Source organism: Primulina huaijiensis, chromosome 16 (genome assembly GCF_012295235.1).
Source record: "Primulina huaijiensis isolate GDHJ02 chromosome 16, ASM1229523v2, whole genome shotgun sequence".
NCBI classification, from domain to species: Eukaryota; Viridiplantae; Streptophyta; class Magnoliopsida; order Lamiales; family Gesneriaceae; genus Primulina; species Primulina huaijiensis.
In genome coordinates this window covers 8,187,556-8,202,740 of record NC_133321.1, presented here as the reverse complement: position 1 = coordinate 8,202,740, position 15,185 = coordinate 8,187,556, and the positions used below count along the sequence as shown (strand labels likewise).

Here is a 15,185-nt window from a genome sequence, read left to right as displayed (position 1 = left end):
CCATCACTAATTATTGCTCTAGGTATTCCAAATCGACTAAAAATATTTTCTTTTAAAAATTTTATAACAACTTTATGATCATTAGTTCTACATGCAATTGCTTCAATCCATTTTGAAACATAATCAACAGCGACTAAAATGTACGTATATCCAAAAGATAATGGAAATGGACCCATAAAATCTATCCCCCAACTATCGAATATTTCAATAATTATGATTGGATTTAAAGGCATCATGTTTCGTTTTGAAATTGATCCCATCTTCTGACAGTTTTCACAAGATTTGCAAAATAAATGCGTATCTTTGAATAAAGACGGCCAATAAAATCCACATTGTAAGATTTTTGCAGCTGTTTTATTAGATGAAAAATGACCCCCACATGCTTCAAAATGACAAAATTTAATAACATTACTTACTTCATTGTCGGGTATGCATCGTCGAAAAATTTGGTCAGGACAATACTTAAACAAGTAAGGATCATCCCAATAAAATTTTTGAACTTCTATCAAGAATTTATTCTTATCCTGTGAATTCCAAATAGAAGGCATTTTATTTGTCACAATAAAATTTACAATTTTAGCAAACCAGGGCATAATAGTAGCATAAAACAACTAATCATCTGGAAAATTTTCTTTTATTGGTATTTCATTATGAGATGATTCAGTCATTATTCTAGATAAATGATAAGCTACGACATTTTATTTTCTTTTTTTATCTTTAATTATAATATCAAATTCTTGTAACAATAAAATCCACCGTATTAATCTTGGCTTAGCATCTCGTTTATTTGATAAATATTTTACGGCAGAATGATCAGTGTACACAATGGTAGTAGGACCAATTAAATAAGATCGAAACTTATCCAATGCAAATACTACTGAAAGTAATTCTTTTTCAGTAGTTGAATAATTTATTTGGGCACTATTTAAGGTTCTACTAGCATAATAGATTGCATACGGTTTTCCTTCTTTTCTCTGTCCTAACACAGCTCCTATAGCATAATCACTTGCATCACACAATAATTCAAATGGTAAAGACCAATCTGGAGGTTGTAAAATAGGTGATGTAATTAAAAGATTAATTGTTTTTTTTAAAGCATTTTCACATTTTTGAGTCCATTCAAATTGTGTATCTTTTGTTAATAGATTCGAAATTGGTTTAGATATTATGCTGAAATTTTTTATAAACCTTCTATAAAAACCTGCATGACCCAAGAATGATCGAACTTCTTTGACCGTTTTTGGTGATGCTAAATTAGCAATAACATCAACTTTGGCTTTATCAACTTCAATTTCTTTTTCAGATATCACATGACCTAACACAATCCCAGATTTAACCATATAATGACATTTTTCCCAATTTAAAACAAGATTTTTTTCTTCACATCGTTTTAATACTTCTTCTAGGTTTTTAAGACAATTTTCAAATGTGTTTCCAAAAACAGTTATATCATCCATAAAAACTTCTACAAATTCTTCAATCATATCACTGAAAATACATAACATGCATCTTTGAAAAGTAGCCGGAGCATTACATAAATCAAATGGCAATCTTTTAAATGCAAAAGTTCCGAAAGTACAAGTGAAAGTAGTTTTTTCTTGATCTTCTAATGATATAGGTATTTGATAATACCCCGAATACCCATCAAGAAAACAGTAATAAGAATTTCCTGCTACTTTTTCTAGAATTTGATCTAAAATGGTAATGAGAAATGATCTTTTCTAGTTGCATCATTTAATTTTCTATAATCAATACACATACGCCAACTAGATGGAATCCTAGCTTGTAATAACTCTCCTTTTTCATTTTTTATAACAGTGATGCCTGACTTTTTAGGTACTACTTGTGTAGGACTTACCCATTTACTATATGATATTGGATAGATAATTCCTGCGTCTAATAGTTTTAATACTTCATTCTTAACAACTTCCTTCATATGTGGATTTAACCTTCTTTGTGGTTGTTGATATGTTTTAGCATTTTCTTCCAAATGAATTTTATGTGTACAAATTAAAGGATTTATACCTTTTATATCTTTCAAAGTCCATCCAATTGCATTTTTATATTTTTTAAGTAATTTAATTAAATCTTCTTCTTAATTTGGTAGAAGAGTGGAAGAAATTACAACAGAAAATGTTTTATTTGCACCAAGAAATACATATTTCAATTCGAATGGTAAAACTTTTAATTCAAGTTTTGTATTATCATCTTCTTTAAAATTATTTTCAGACTCAAAATTTTCTATTGAAAAAAACTTCAGATTGTTGATTTAAGTTTTCTTCTTGTATATTTTCTTCCACAATTGTTTCAATTTCATTATCATACTCATTTTCATTAATACTTGGTTGTTTACATAAATTGAACACATTAAGTTCTAGAGTCTTATTTCCAAAAGACAATTTCATTATTCCATTTCGACAATTAATTAAAGCATTTGAAGTTGCTAGAAATGGTCGTCCCAATATTACTGAAATTTCATTATGTACTTCTATTGGTTGCGTATCCAAAATAATAAAATCTATGGGATATATGAATTTATCAACTTGAACCAACACATCTTCTACAATACCTCTAGGTATTTTGATTGACTTATCCGCCAGTAAGAGAGTAATAGAAGTGGGTTTTAATTCTCCTAAATTAAGTTTTTCATAAACTGTATAAGGAAGTAAATTCACACTTTCTCCCAAATCTAACAAAGCTTTTTTAATTTTATTTTTCCAATAATACATGAAATTGTTGGACAACCAGGATCTTTAAATTTTAAACTAGAATTATTTTGAAGAATAGAACTTACTTGTTCAGCAAAGAATGCTTTCTTCTTCACATGCAATTTTCTCTTCACAATACATATATCTTTTAAAAATTTTTAATATGATGGTACTTGTTTAATAGCATCTAATAATGGAATATTTATCTTTACTTGTTTAAAAACTTCATAGATATCAGAATCATTTTTTTGTTTTTTATGATTTGTTAATGCATGAGGAAATGGTGGAGGTTTATTTGATTCATTTACTATTTCAGATGATTTATCATTTAACATATTATTTTTAGAATTTAAGGTATCATCATTCTCAAAAATATCAGGATTATCATACTTACTCTTTGATTTTAAATGATCCTTGTTTTCATTACTATATGGATCATTAACTATTTTACAACTTCTAAGGGTAATAACAGATTTTATTTGATCAATTTTTTCACTTTTTAATTCTTGATTTTGATTTTTAGGATTAGGTTGAGGTTGAGATGGAAATTTTCCTTTTTCATGAATATTAAGTGCAGATGCAAATTTTGTAAGAGTTTCTTTCAAATCAGTCATAGATTGACTGTTTTGAATATTGATAGATTCTTGCTTTTGGATAAATGCATGAATTACATCTTCAAAGTTTTTTCTTGGAGGTGTAACATAAGGAATATAATTTTGATGATTTTGGTTATTTTGAAAATATTGTTGTGAGGGTTGTGCATTGTCACACCCTTAATCTATACTTAGCATAATTACAATAATCAAAATGAGGTTTGAATGATATAACTATAGTATGAAGCAAATCAAACAAGAGGCATCACTTTGACCGTTTATAAAAATTTTGGCATGATGTCCCTATATTTTGTATACACCAAAAACTCAAGCAATACTATTTATACAAACTTATAAACATATTCCCATATACAAACATACTTTGTATCATTATACATAACATGGAACTTGTTTCAAACCCTGACATAAAATTTACTACAATACATATACGGAATGTGGGGCCCGGACGCTAATTCATTTCTTAATCATTCTTGGGAATAATTGGATCAATTATATCAACTGGGTCTAATTTTTTTTTTTAAAACAATACAAGTGCGGAACATAATAAAATCAATCTGATATAAACATCAACATAAAAGTACTCGTCTTGTACAATTTGGGTTCAACCACTATACATCCAGTGCTGAAACCTATTCTACTTCTGGGTCCGAATCTCCACGCTAAATTGAAATCTCTCATCCTCTTCTCGACCCTGATCCTGTCCTACCTGTTGTCATGCACACATACAAACACAACAACAGCCGGAAAACTCCGATGAGAATATAATTCCCAGTATAAAAAACGTGTACATGCAATCATATAACAGATATAAAAGCATGAAACAGATATCAATAACATGTATCATAATCTGACATACATGAATCGATATAAACCTGTAAATCAAACTAATGACTCATAATCACAGACTCGACTCATCTCTAATCTAGGGATCCCGACTCCTGGTCATTGGCACAATATACCGAATCTCCGCAATAGAAGTCAATCCGCTCCTACGCAACATCGATATAAACCAACATTCAGTGTCTTGGCATATCCGCCAAAGACTTGGCACCTCCGCCATTAACTAGGCACCTCCGCCCATGACTCAATACATGCTTTGCTATAACTCAATAGACTAAGCATATCAATCTCGTGAATTGCAAACATCAATCCAATAAAGTAAAGTATGTGATTTAGGGGAACTCAAGTCAGATCTAACTCGAGTTATATCTTTCCGGTTCAACATTGATTTATACCTTTCGTTCGTAGTACAAAATCTTGGCAACTCTGATCTATCTGCTGCCGATTCTGATTCTAATCTGGAAGAATAATTCAAGAAGTATAATATCATAATACAACTCGAATCAATACCGAATTTGATTAAGATCATTCTACGGATGTTTCGACGGCATAACAGTACAATATCGATATTCCCGGCAACTCAGACAACACGAAATATCAATCTACAATTCATAACCGTCTAGAACACAAATCAAATTGATGAAATCTACATAATCTCCATCAAATCAATCTGAAAATCATAACAATTCCATACACGGTCTGTTCTTCGATCCGGGTATGATTCGACGATTATCACAACTTCAAGAACACATGATATAAACCAAATCATGATTCCCCCAACCATATATTTTCGAACCATGCTGAAAAGAAATCAAACTTACATCCTTTTGAAGGCTTTGTCGAGAGGAGTACGTAACTGTGCTCGGATCTACAATCAGACGGCCGAATCTCGCACAATCAACTTTCTAATATATGATGAAGTTTTGAGGCTTTAGCTATGGATTCTCTCGGTTTCTTTCTTGCCAACTCTGAAGGGGAATGAAGATTATATAATATATATTGCATGGGAAGGACACTTGTCTTAGTCTTCTTGTTTCTCAGGCGGCGCTCGGGCGGTCACAAATTACCGCTCGGGCGCGGAATGTTCTGCCCCGAGTGCTCAACTTGTTATCCACTGGCGCTCGGGCGGTCAAAAACTACCGCTCGGGCGTCAAAGGTTTTGTAGAAAAGATTAGTCTTCTGATGTACCGATGCCCGGCTACCCCACTCGAGCTCCTACAACTTCAGTTCTGTCAATTAATTACTGTCTAATTACCTTGATTACATCTAGGGCATTACATTTCCCCCCCCCCCCCTAAGATCTGATTTCGTCTCTGAAATCACAGGCAATCAAATTACATTAAATAAGATACGAAGACATAACAGAAGCTAGACAGGAAACTCACATCAATGAAACAACTCTGATAATTTCTGTCTCATGTCTGATTCAGTTTCCCAAGTTGCTTCTTCAATGCCATGACGACTCCACTGAACTTTCACAAGCAGAATAGTCTTTGTTCTGAGCTGCTTTACTTTGCGATCAAGAATCTGGATCGGCTTTTCAAAATAACTCAGAGTCTCGTCCAGTTCTGCCTCATCTGGCTGAAGAATATGTGAAGCATCAGGAATATATTTCCGCAATAAAGATACATGAAAGACATCATGTATTCCAGATAAAGAAGGCGGTAATGCGAGTCGATAGGCACGAACTCCTATCTTCTCGAGAATCTCATACGGCCCAATACATCATGGAGACAACTTTCCTTTCTTGCCAAATCTGAAAACGCCTCTGAAAGGTGAAATCTTCAAAAATACTCTGTCTCCTACCTTAAATACCAACGGTCTTCGTCGCACATTGGCATATTTGGCTTGTCTATCTTGAGCTGTCTTCATTCTCTGTCGAATCAGCTTCACTTTCTCAGTCATATCTCGGATCATATCAGGCCCAATCTCAGGTACCTCAGAGATATCGTCCTTGACAAAGGGGATCTGCACTTTTTGCCGTACAACGCTTCAAACGGTGCCATCTCTATACTCGTCTGATAGCTGTTGTTGTACGAAAACTCACAAAGAGGCAAAGAATCTTTCGAATTAGTGCCAAAATCTAGCATTACAGCTCTCAGCATATCATCCAATGTCTGGATAGTCCGCTCTGACTGTCCATCGGTCTGAGGATGATATGCGGTACTCAAATGCAACTTCGTACCTAAAGCCTGTTGTAAACTCTGCCAAAAGTGCGAAGTAAACCGAGGGTCACGGTCTAATACAATCGACTTTGGCACTCCATGTAATCTGACCACTTCTCTGACATAGATCTCTGCCATCTGATCATGTATGTACGTCATCCTGTACGGAATAAAACTTGCTGATTTGGTCAATCTGTCAATCACGACCCAAATCGCGTCACAACCTCGAGATGATCGTGGTAGCTTCGTCACAAAATCCATAGAAATGTGATCCCATTTCCATTCAGGAATAGACAAACTCTGCAACAGATCTCCTGGTTTCTTACTTTCCGCTTTTACCTGTTGGCAATTCAGACATCTGGATACAAACTCTACAATATTTGCTTTCATCTGTTTCCACCAGAACTGTCTTTTCAAATCATTATACATTTTTCTCCCACCAGGATGAATACTGAATCGACTACTGTGCGCTTCTTACAATATCTGTCGTTTCAACTCTGAAACATCTGGCACAACAAGACGATTATTCACAATTAGAACATTATCCCGAACCTGATATTCTGATTGATGTCCAGCTCTGACCATAGCAATCGAATTCTGAATGTTCTGATCAATTTTCTTTGCTTCTTTGATTCCGAACATCAACTCGGGTTCAACTTGAATGGCATACAGTCTCAAAGGTTTACAATCTGTCTCAAATACTAATCCAGACAAACAGCAATCTTCAATCAAATTGGAAACACCAATCGTCGACAAGGATAAAGAACATACCTTTCGACTCACTGCATCAGCTGCTGCATTCGACTTTCCTGGATAATATTTGATTTCACAATCAAAATCTTTCAGCAGATCAAGCCATCTTCTTTGCCTCATATTCAGTTCTGACTGTGAAAAAAGATACTTTAGACTCTTATGATCATAATAGATTTCAAATTTCTCACCGTATAGGTAGTGTCGTCAGATCTTTAAAGCAAATACAATCGAAGCCAATTCAAGATCATGAATTGGATAGCGTGTCTCATGTGGCTTCAACTGTCTTGAGGCATAAGCAATGACATGGCCTCGCTGCATTAGAACACAACCTAGTCCTCTGTGAGAAGCATCACAATAAACAACAAAATCACCAGTACCTGACGGAATAGTCAACACCGGAGCACTGGTCAATCTCTTCTTCAACTCTAGAAAGCTGGACTCACATGCCTCTGACCAAATAAATGGTGCATTCTTCTGAGTCAGCTGAGTAATAAGTTTAGCATTACTAGAAAAATCTCTGATAAAACGACGATAATATCCTGCCAAACCCATAAAGCTGCGTATCTCTCGTACAGATGTCGGTCTCGGCCAACTGATCACGGCCTCAACTTTACTAGGATCGACAACAATCCCATCGCCAGATATACTGTGACCCAGAAATGCAACCTGTCTCAGCCAAAACTTTCATTTCGACAGCTTTGCATACAATTTCTCAGTTCTCAGAATATTCAACACAATTCTCAAATGCTCAGCATGATCAATCATATTCTTCGAGTATATCAGAATATCATCAATAAAGATAATCACGAAGTCATCAAGATATTTCTGAAATATGCGGTTCATCAAACCCATAAATACTGCTGGAGCATTTGTAAGACCAAACGGCATGACAATAAACTCATAATGTCCATACCTGGTTCGGAAAGCTGTCTTAGAGATATCAGAATCTCTGACTCTCAGCTGATGATATCCGGATCTCAGATCGATCTTGGAATACACAGAAGAACCCTGCAACTGGTCAAATAAATCATCGATACGAGGCAAAGGGTTTTTATTCTTTACAGTCGCCTTGTTCAGTTGCCGGTAGTCAATGCAAAGTCTCATTGATCCGTCCTTATTTCTAACAAACAGTACTGGAGCACCCCAAGGAGAAACACTCGGTCTGATGTACCCCTTGGCCAGTAAATCTTCCAATTGCTCTTTCAATTCTTTCAATTCTATTGGTGCCATTCTGTACGGTGCTCTAGAAATAGGTGCTATACTTGGCACAAGTTCAATGATGAAGTCTCTCTCTCTGACTGGAGGCAATCTCGGAATCTCATCTGAGAAAACATCAGCAAACTCACATATCACTGGCAAATCAGCCAATGATGGGCTCGATTTCAGTACGTCAACTGAATACACAAGGAATCCCTCTGCTCTTTTCTGTAATAATCGAGTCATAGATAACGCAGATATCAAAGGAATTCTAGCTCTAGAACCCTTACCGTAGAATTTCCATTTATCAGCCATATCAGGTCTGAAGCTCACAATCTTATGGAAACAATCAACGGTTGCTCTGTACTTGGTCAGCATATCAATACCGATAATACAGTCAAAATCAGACAACCCAAGTACAATACAATCTAACTCAATTTCATGCCCATCATACTGCAGTATATACTGTTTGACAGACTTCACTTAAATCAAACCTTTCCCCAAAGGAGGAGACAGATACTACAGTAGATAATGACTCAACAGGAAATGCATGAATCAATGCAAATCGCTCCAAAATAAATGAATGGGATGCACCCGTATCAATCAATACATATGCAGGATAACCACAAAGAGAACAGTTACCTGCAACAACATCATCTGGTGCTTCATGTGCCTGTTCCTCAGTCAAAGCAAATATTCTGGCATGTTGTCTCGGAGTCTGGCTAACTGTCTGACTTCCTCTTGGCCTCTGTTGTGACGGAGTAGTAGTCGGTGGGGGCTGAAAATAGTGAACAGCTGATGATCGTCTATCAGTCTGTGTCGTTGATCCAGCTGATTCTGTTCCCTGGGATCCCTGGGAACCTCTCTGTGGGCATACTCTAGCAAAATGTCTCTGCTGTCTGCATATGCGGCAACTACCAAGTACTCCTTGGCATTGCTCTGTGGGATGTCTCCCTCCGCAAGTCCTGCAATAAGCCTCGGTATAACACTGTTTGGAACCACTGGAGCTAGAAGAACTGCTGCCAGACTTCTTAAACTGTTTCCCTCTGGCTTTCAACTGGTCTTTCCTTCCACTGCTGCTGCCACTCTCAACTCTGGGAGGGGGTTGCTGGAACTGAGTAGGAGATGGCTGTTGTGTTCTAGGTGCTGGGGCAACATACGAAGCTCCTTTCTGCCTAATCAGGCCGTCTTCTGCTCCCTTTGCTCTGTTCAGGGCATCAGCAAAATTATTCGATCGCCCTGCATTTACCAGTGTAAAGATCTTGGGATTCAGCCCATTGATGAACTGATCAGCAACAGCTTCGTCATTCTCAGCCACGTGTGGAGCAAATCGTAACAAGGTAGAGAACTTGGCCACGTATTCCTCTATGGTCAGTTAACCCTGTCTCAAAGTAGCAAACTCTGCTCCCCTGTCTTTTCTGTAAGACACTGGGAAAAATCTTTGATAGAATTCAGTCTTAAAGATTTTTCATGTAATAATTGTACCTCGATGCTCCAATGCCCTCTTTTTCGTAAGCCACCAATTCTTCGCAACGTCATGAAACTGGTGCCCAATCAGTTTAACTCTCCGCTCATCTGTATAGTCAAGAGAATCAAACAGCATCTCAATGTCATCTAGCCAACTCTCACAGTCAACAGAATTCTCAGTGCCCTTCAGATTTGGTGGTTTGAAAGACTAAAATCTCTTCAACAGTGTTTCCATCGGTGTCGATGTAACATCCATCTGAGTACCTGAAGTACTACCCTGTTCTGGGGCTCTTCGGGGAGGAATATCTGATTATCAAAATGGTTAGCAACCAAATAGGACAATCTGTTTCAGTCCCCCCTCTGATCATCTTACTGCTGATCGAGAATCGGTTCTGATTCATTGCTCACATCATACATGTTTCCAAGCAAGTCAGATATTCAGGTAAACATGTAATATGTAAAGCAGTAAAGCATGCTAGCAATCAAAAGCAAGGAAGAAGACTCAATCTACCCCGCTCACTAGCTTCTATCTAAGGAACCTACTGCTCAGATACCACCTGCTGTCGGGACCCGGACGCTAATTCATTTCTTAATCATTCTTGGGAATAATTGGATCAATTATATCAACTGGGTCTAATTTTTTTTTTAAAACAATACAAGTGCGGAACATAATAAAATCAATCTGATATAAACATCAACATAAAAGTACTCGTCTTGTACAATTTGGGTTCAACCACTATACATCCAGTGCTGAAACCTATTCTACTTCTGGGTCCGAATCTCCACGCTAAATTGAAATCTCTCATCCTCTTCTCGACCCTGATCCTGTCCTACCTGTTGTCATGCACACATACAAACACAACAACAGCCGGAAAACTCCGATGAGAATATAATTCCCAGTATAAAAAACGTGTACATGCAATCATATAACAGATATAAAAGCATGAAACAGATATCAATAACATGTATCATAATCTGACATACATGAATCGATATAAACCTGTAAATCAAACTAATGACTCATAATCACAGACTCGACTCATCTCTAATCTAGGGATCCCGACTCCTGGTCATTGGCACAATATACCGAATCTCCGCAATAGAAGTCAATCCGCTCCTACGCAACATCGATATAAACCAACATTCAGTGTCTTGGCATATCCGCCAAAGACTTGGCACCTCCGCCATTAACTAGGCACCTCCGCCCATGACTCAATACATGCTTTGCTATAACTCAATAGACTAAGCATATCAATCTCGTGAATTGCAAACATCAATCCAATAAAGTAAAGTATGTGATTTAGGGGAACTCAAGTCAGATCTAACTCGAGTTATATCTTTCCGGTTCAACATTGATTTATACCTTTCTTTCGTAGTACAAAATCTTGGCAACTCTGATCTATCTGCTGCCGATTCTGATTCCAATCTGGAAGAATAATTCAAGAAGTATAATATCATAATACAACTCGAATCAATACCGAATTTGATCAAGATCATTCTACGGATGTTTCGACGGCATAACAGTACAATATCGATATTCCCGGCAACTCAGACAACACGAAATTTCAATCTACAATTCATAACCGTCTAGAACACAAATCAAATTGATGAAATCTACATAATATCCATCAAATCAATCTGAAAATCATAACAATTCCATACACGGTCTGTTCTTCGATCCGGGTATGATTCGACGATTATCACAACTTCAAGAACACATGATATAAACCAAATCATGATTCCCCCATCCATATATTTTCGAACCATGCTGAAAAGAAATCAAACTTACATCCTTTTGAAGGCTTTGTCGAGACGAGTACGGAACTGAGCTTGGATCTACAATCGGACGGCCGGATCTCGCACAATCAACTTTCTAATATATGATGAAGTTTTGAGACTTTAGCTATGGATTCTCTCGGTTTCTTTTCTGCCAATTCTGAAGGGGTATGAAGATTATATAATATATATTGCATGGGAAGGACACTTGTCTTAGTCTTCTTGTTTCTCAGGCGGTGCTCGAGCTGTCACAAATTACCGCTCGGGCGCGGAATGTTCTGCCTCGAGTGCTCAACTTGTTATCCACTGGCGCTCGGGCAGTCAAAAACTACCGCTCGGGCGCCAGACGTTCTGTCGAAAGTCAAAGTTGGTGGTGCACTGGCGCTCGGGCGGTCTTTTTCTACCGCTCGGGCGCCAAAGGTTCTGTAGAAAAGATTAGTCTTCTGATGTACCGACGCCCGGCTACCCCACTCGAGCTCCTACAACTTCAATGATGTCAATTAATTACTGTCTAATTACCGTGATTACATCTAGGGCATTACACGGAAGCTATACAATAAGATATCCTGATTCTTGTCGAGGTAAGGCACGTCACAAGCATCCATTGGCGAACCGGCATCCTACGTCTCTCCACTACCTGATCCTGTAATACATGAGCTACGTGAGTTTATAAAACTCAATAAGTTGGCACTTGTACGTATCAATATGCGTAGAAGGAGTATACTTATCAAGTCGTGATCAACAATGAATCTTTAAACCATGTCATATCATAACATATATTCATGTTCATTTTTGTACTTGAGCCTCATTTGGTGACTTGTACTACCGTGCTTGCTTTATTATATAGCTACTACTGTGTTGGACGTCAGGGAGCAACCCACGCCCCATGAACATATATTGGCCAATAGGTTTGGTGGACTTAAAACCACCCATGATGTCAACAAGCTCTATATCATGTAAAAATCAATCCTTTTCTTTTCATGTTCATGTTCATGTTTATAACATAGCACCCAACATCAATATTCATGAGTTTCTTACATATTTAATACATAACAATGGAATATGGTGCAATATTTTCATCAATAAGATACTAACAATGTACATATAGCAATAATAAATGGGAAGTATTTAAAATCATAATATTACTCATGTATTACTTCAAGAACATGCCAACTTACAGTCCAAGCGTACGAATACTTGTTTGAGACGATGTTTCTCACTCCTATACTGTCAAATATATCAATAATTCAGTCACTATTGTTTATACTAGGTGAAAGTTACCACTTTACATGTAGAACAACTAAAAGAGAAGAAAACTTACACCTTTAGGAAGTTCTTGGGATGGAGAACTAAGTTCTAACCTCAAAATGATGAAAGAAATGAAGAAAGAGGCTTTTGGAAGAAAACTTCTTGGTTTCCTCTCGAGCTTTTGCTGTGAAAAGGGTTGAAAAACTGATGGAAGTGCTTAGAAAAGTCGAAACTTATCTTCTTATATATAAGGCGGCGCTCGAGCGGTCATTTTATACCGCCCGAGCGCGGACTGTTCTGTAAAAATACTAGGCTTGAAAAGCACCGGCGCTCGGGCGGTTAATTTCTACCGCTCGAGCGCCACCTGTTCTACCTCTACGCACTACGTCATCAAAGATCACTCCAGAAACGGCTTTTTCGTTCATAATCTGAAAATGTGGTAAACATGAGAGTTGTAGCCCTATGTCTTGGATTGAATCTCCAATTGGTTTCAGGTCATTTGGAGGTCTGAGTAAAAAGTTATGCTCATTCTCCTAACATGTGTCAGTGACGGAATGACGTTATACACGACACACTTCGGGGCACTTTTGGCTTGTCTTCCACAATGATTTGGACAAAACCCAAAACATGAAAGTTGTTGCATTATATCTTAGCTTTCTAATGGTTATAGCCTCACCGAAGTTGGATCAATATTCAAATCATTATGTTAAAACTCGTAAAAACTACCACAATTTCATCTCATTTCCTATCAACTTCATAACACTACTTCTACCTATTCATCTTACTATAACTATTTAGACATATTTTCATTCTCAATACACCATGAACAATATAAAAGTCATGTTCAATCTCAATATTGATACCTCAATCAATATGTAAAACATAATGAGCTAAATAACTATCTATAATGACATAAACGTATTACTAATCATTTTTACGAGTAATCGGACATTACATGCATTATTATCATTCCTCCAACTAAAATTAGGATGATTTTTCCATCAAGGATTATATGATGTTGAAAAAGGATCTAATATTGGTTTTTTATAATTATTAACATAATTTGCTTGTTCATGAAGACATTCTTTAAATGAAGGTAATGTTGGAAAATCTTTTGTAGCATGATCATGTGTATCACATATATGACAAACAATTTCTTGAATACTTTTTAATTGACCACTCTTTTTCATTTCTAATGACTCAATTTTTCTTGTTAAAGATGCAAGTTTAGCTTGAATATCTATATCATCTTTAAGATTATAGATACCACCCCCATTTGTTGAATTATTGATTTTAGTTGTTGGTGGTTCTATTGTGCCTATATCATCCCAATTTTGAGCATTTTCTGCTAATGAATCCAAATACTCCATAGCTTCATTTGGGTTTTTATCTTCAAAAGTTCCATTACACTTGAATTCTATCATTTGCCTATCTTTAGGTATTAGACCTTCATAAAAGTGAGAAATTATTCTCCATGTTTCAAAACCATGATGTGGGCATGTATTAAGTAATTCTTTATATCTATCCCAACATTGATAAAATGTTTCTCCTTGTTTTTGAGAAAAAGTAGTAATTTGTCTTTTAAAAGAGTTTGTTCTATGGGAAGGAAAAAACTTTTTGAGAAATTGTTGTTACATTTCTTCCCATGATCTTATTGAACTTGATCTCAAATTTTGTAGCCATGTTTTATCTTTATCTTTTAAATAAAAAGTGAAAAGCTTTAATCGAACTATATCCATGCTACAATTTTGATCATTATAAGTGTTACAAACTTCCTCAAATTCTCTTAGATGTAAATATGGATTTTCAGAATCTAAGCCATGAAAATTTGGTAAAAGTTGAATAATTTGAGGTTTAAAGTTGAAATTGGATGCATCAGGAGGAAGAACTAAACAAGATGGGGCACTAGTACCTAATTGTTCTTAATTGATCATGTTCTTGATTATTATTATTATTATTATTATTATTATTATTGTTATTATTGTTATCATTATCTTGATTATTTGAATTATCATCAATGTTTAAATTATTTTTAGATACTCGAATAAGTCTACCACTTTTTTTTAGACTCCAAATACTCATACAAAAAAAACACAATACTTATAAATAAAACATAATTAACAAATATAAACTTAATTTATACCTCCCCGGCAACGGCGCCAAAAACATGCTACTACTTAAATTATATTTCACCCAAGAGTAGGTTGTCTGCAAGTATTATATTTCGTAAGTACGAGATCGATCCACAGAGAGGTTATTTTAAGTTTAAATTTATTAATTTATAGATTACCAAATGCAAGAACGAAGTTTACAAATTATAAATTTTGTCAAGGCTCGAGGATTTATTCTTGGTTTATGCAATATTGTTTAACTAAAAGTAAAACAAAGGAAACCACCATAAATAATGGTTCCAAGAA

At 36.0% G+C, this 15,185-nt stretch overlaps 1 non-coding gene across 1 annotated transcript; it reads left to right on the top strand.

Annotated features, from left to right (window-relative positions):
- The first annotated feature begins 14,250 nt into the window (after positions 1-14,250).
- LOC140962215 (small nucleolar RNA R71) lies at positions 14,251-14,361 on the top strand. Its single transcript, XR_012172494.1, has one exon. It is a non-coding gene; the product is annotated as a small nucleolar RNA R71 (small nucleolar RNA).
- The last annotated feature ends 824 nt before the right edge of the window (positions 14,362-15,185 follow it).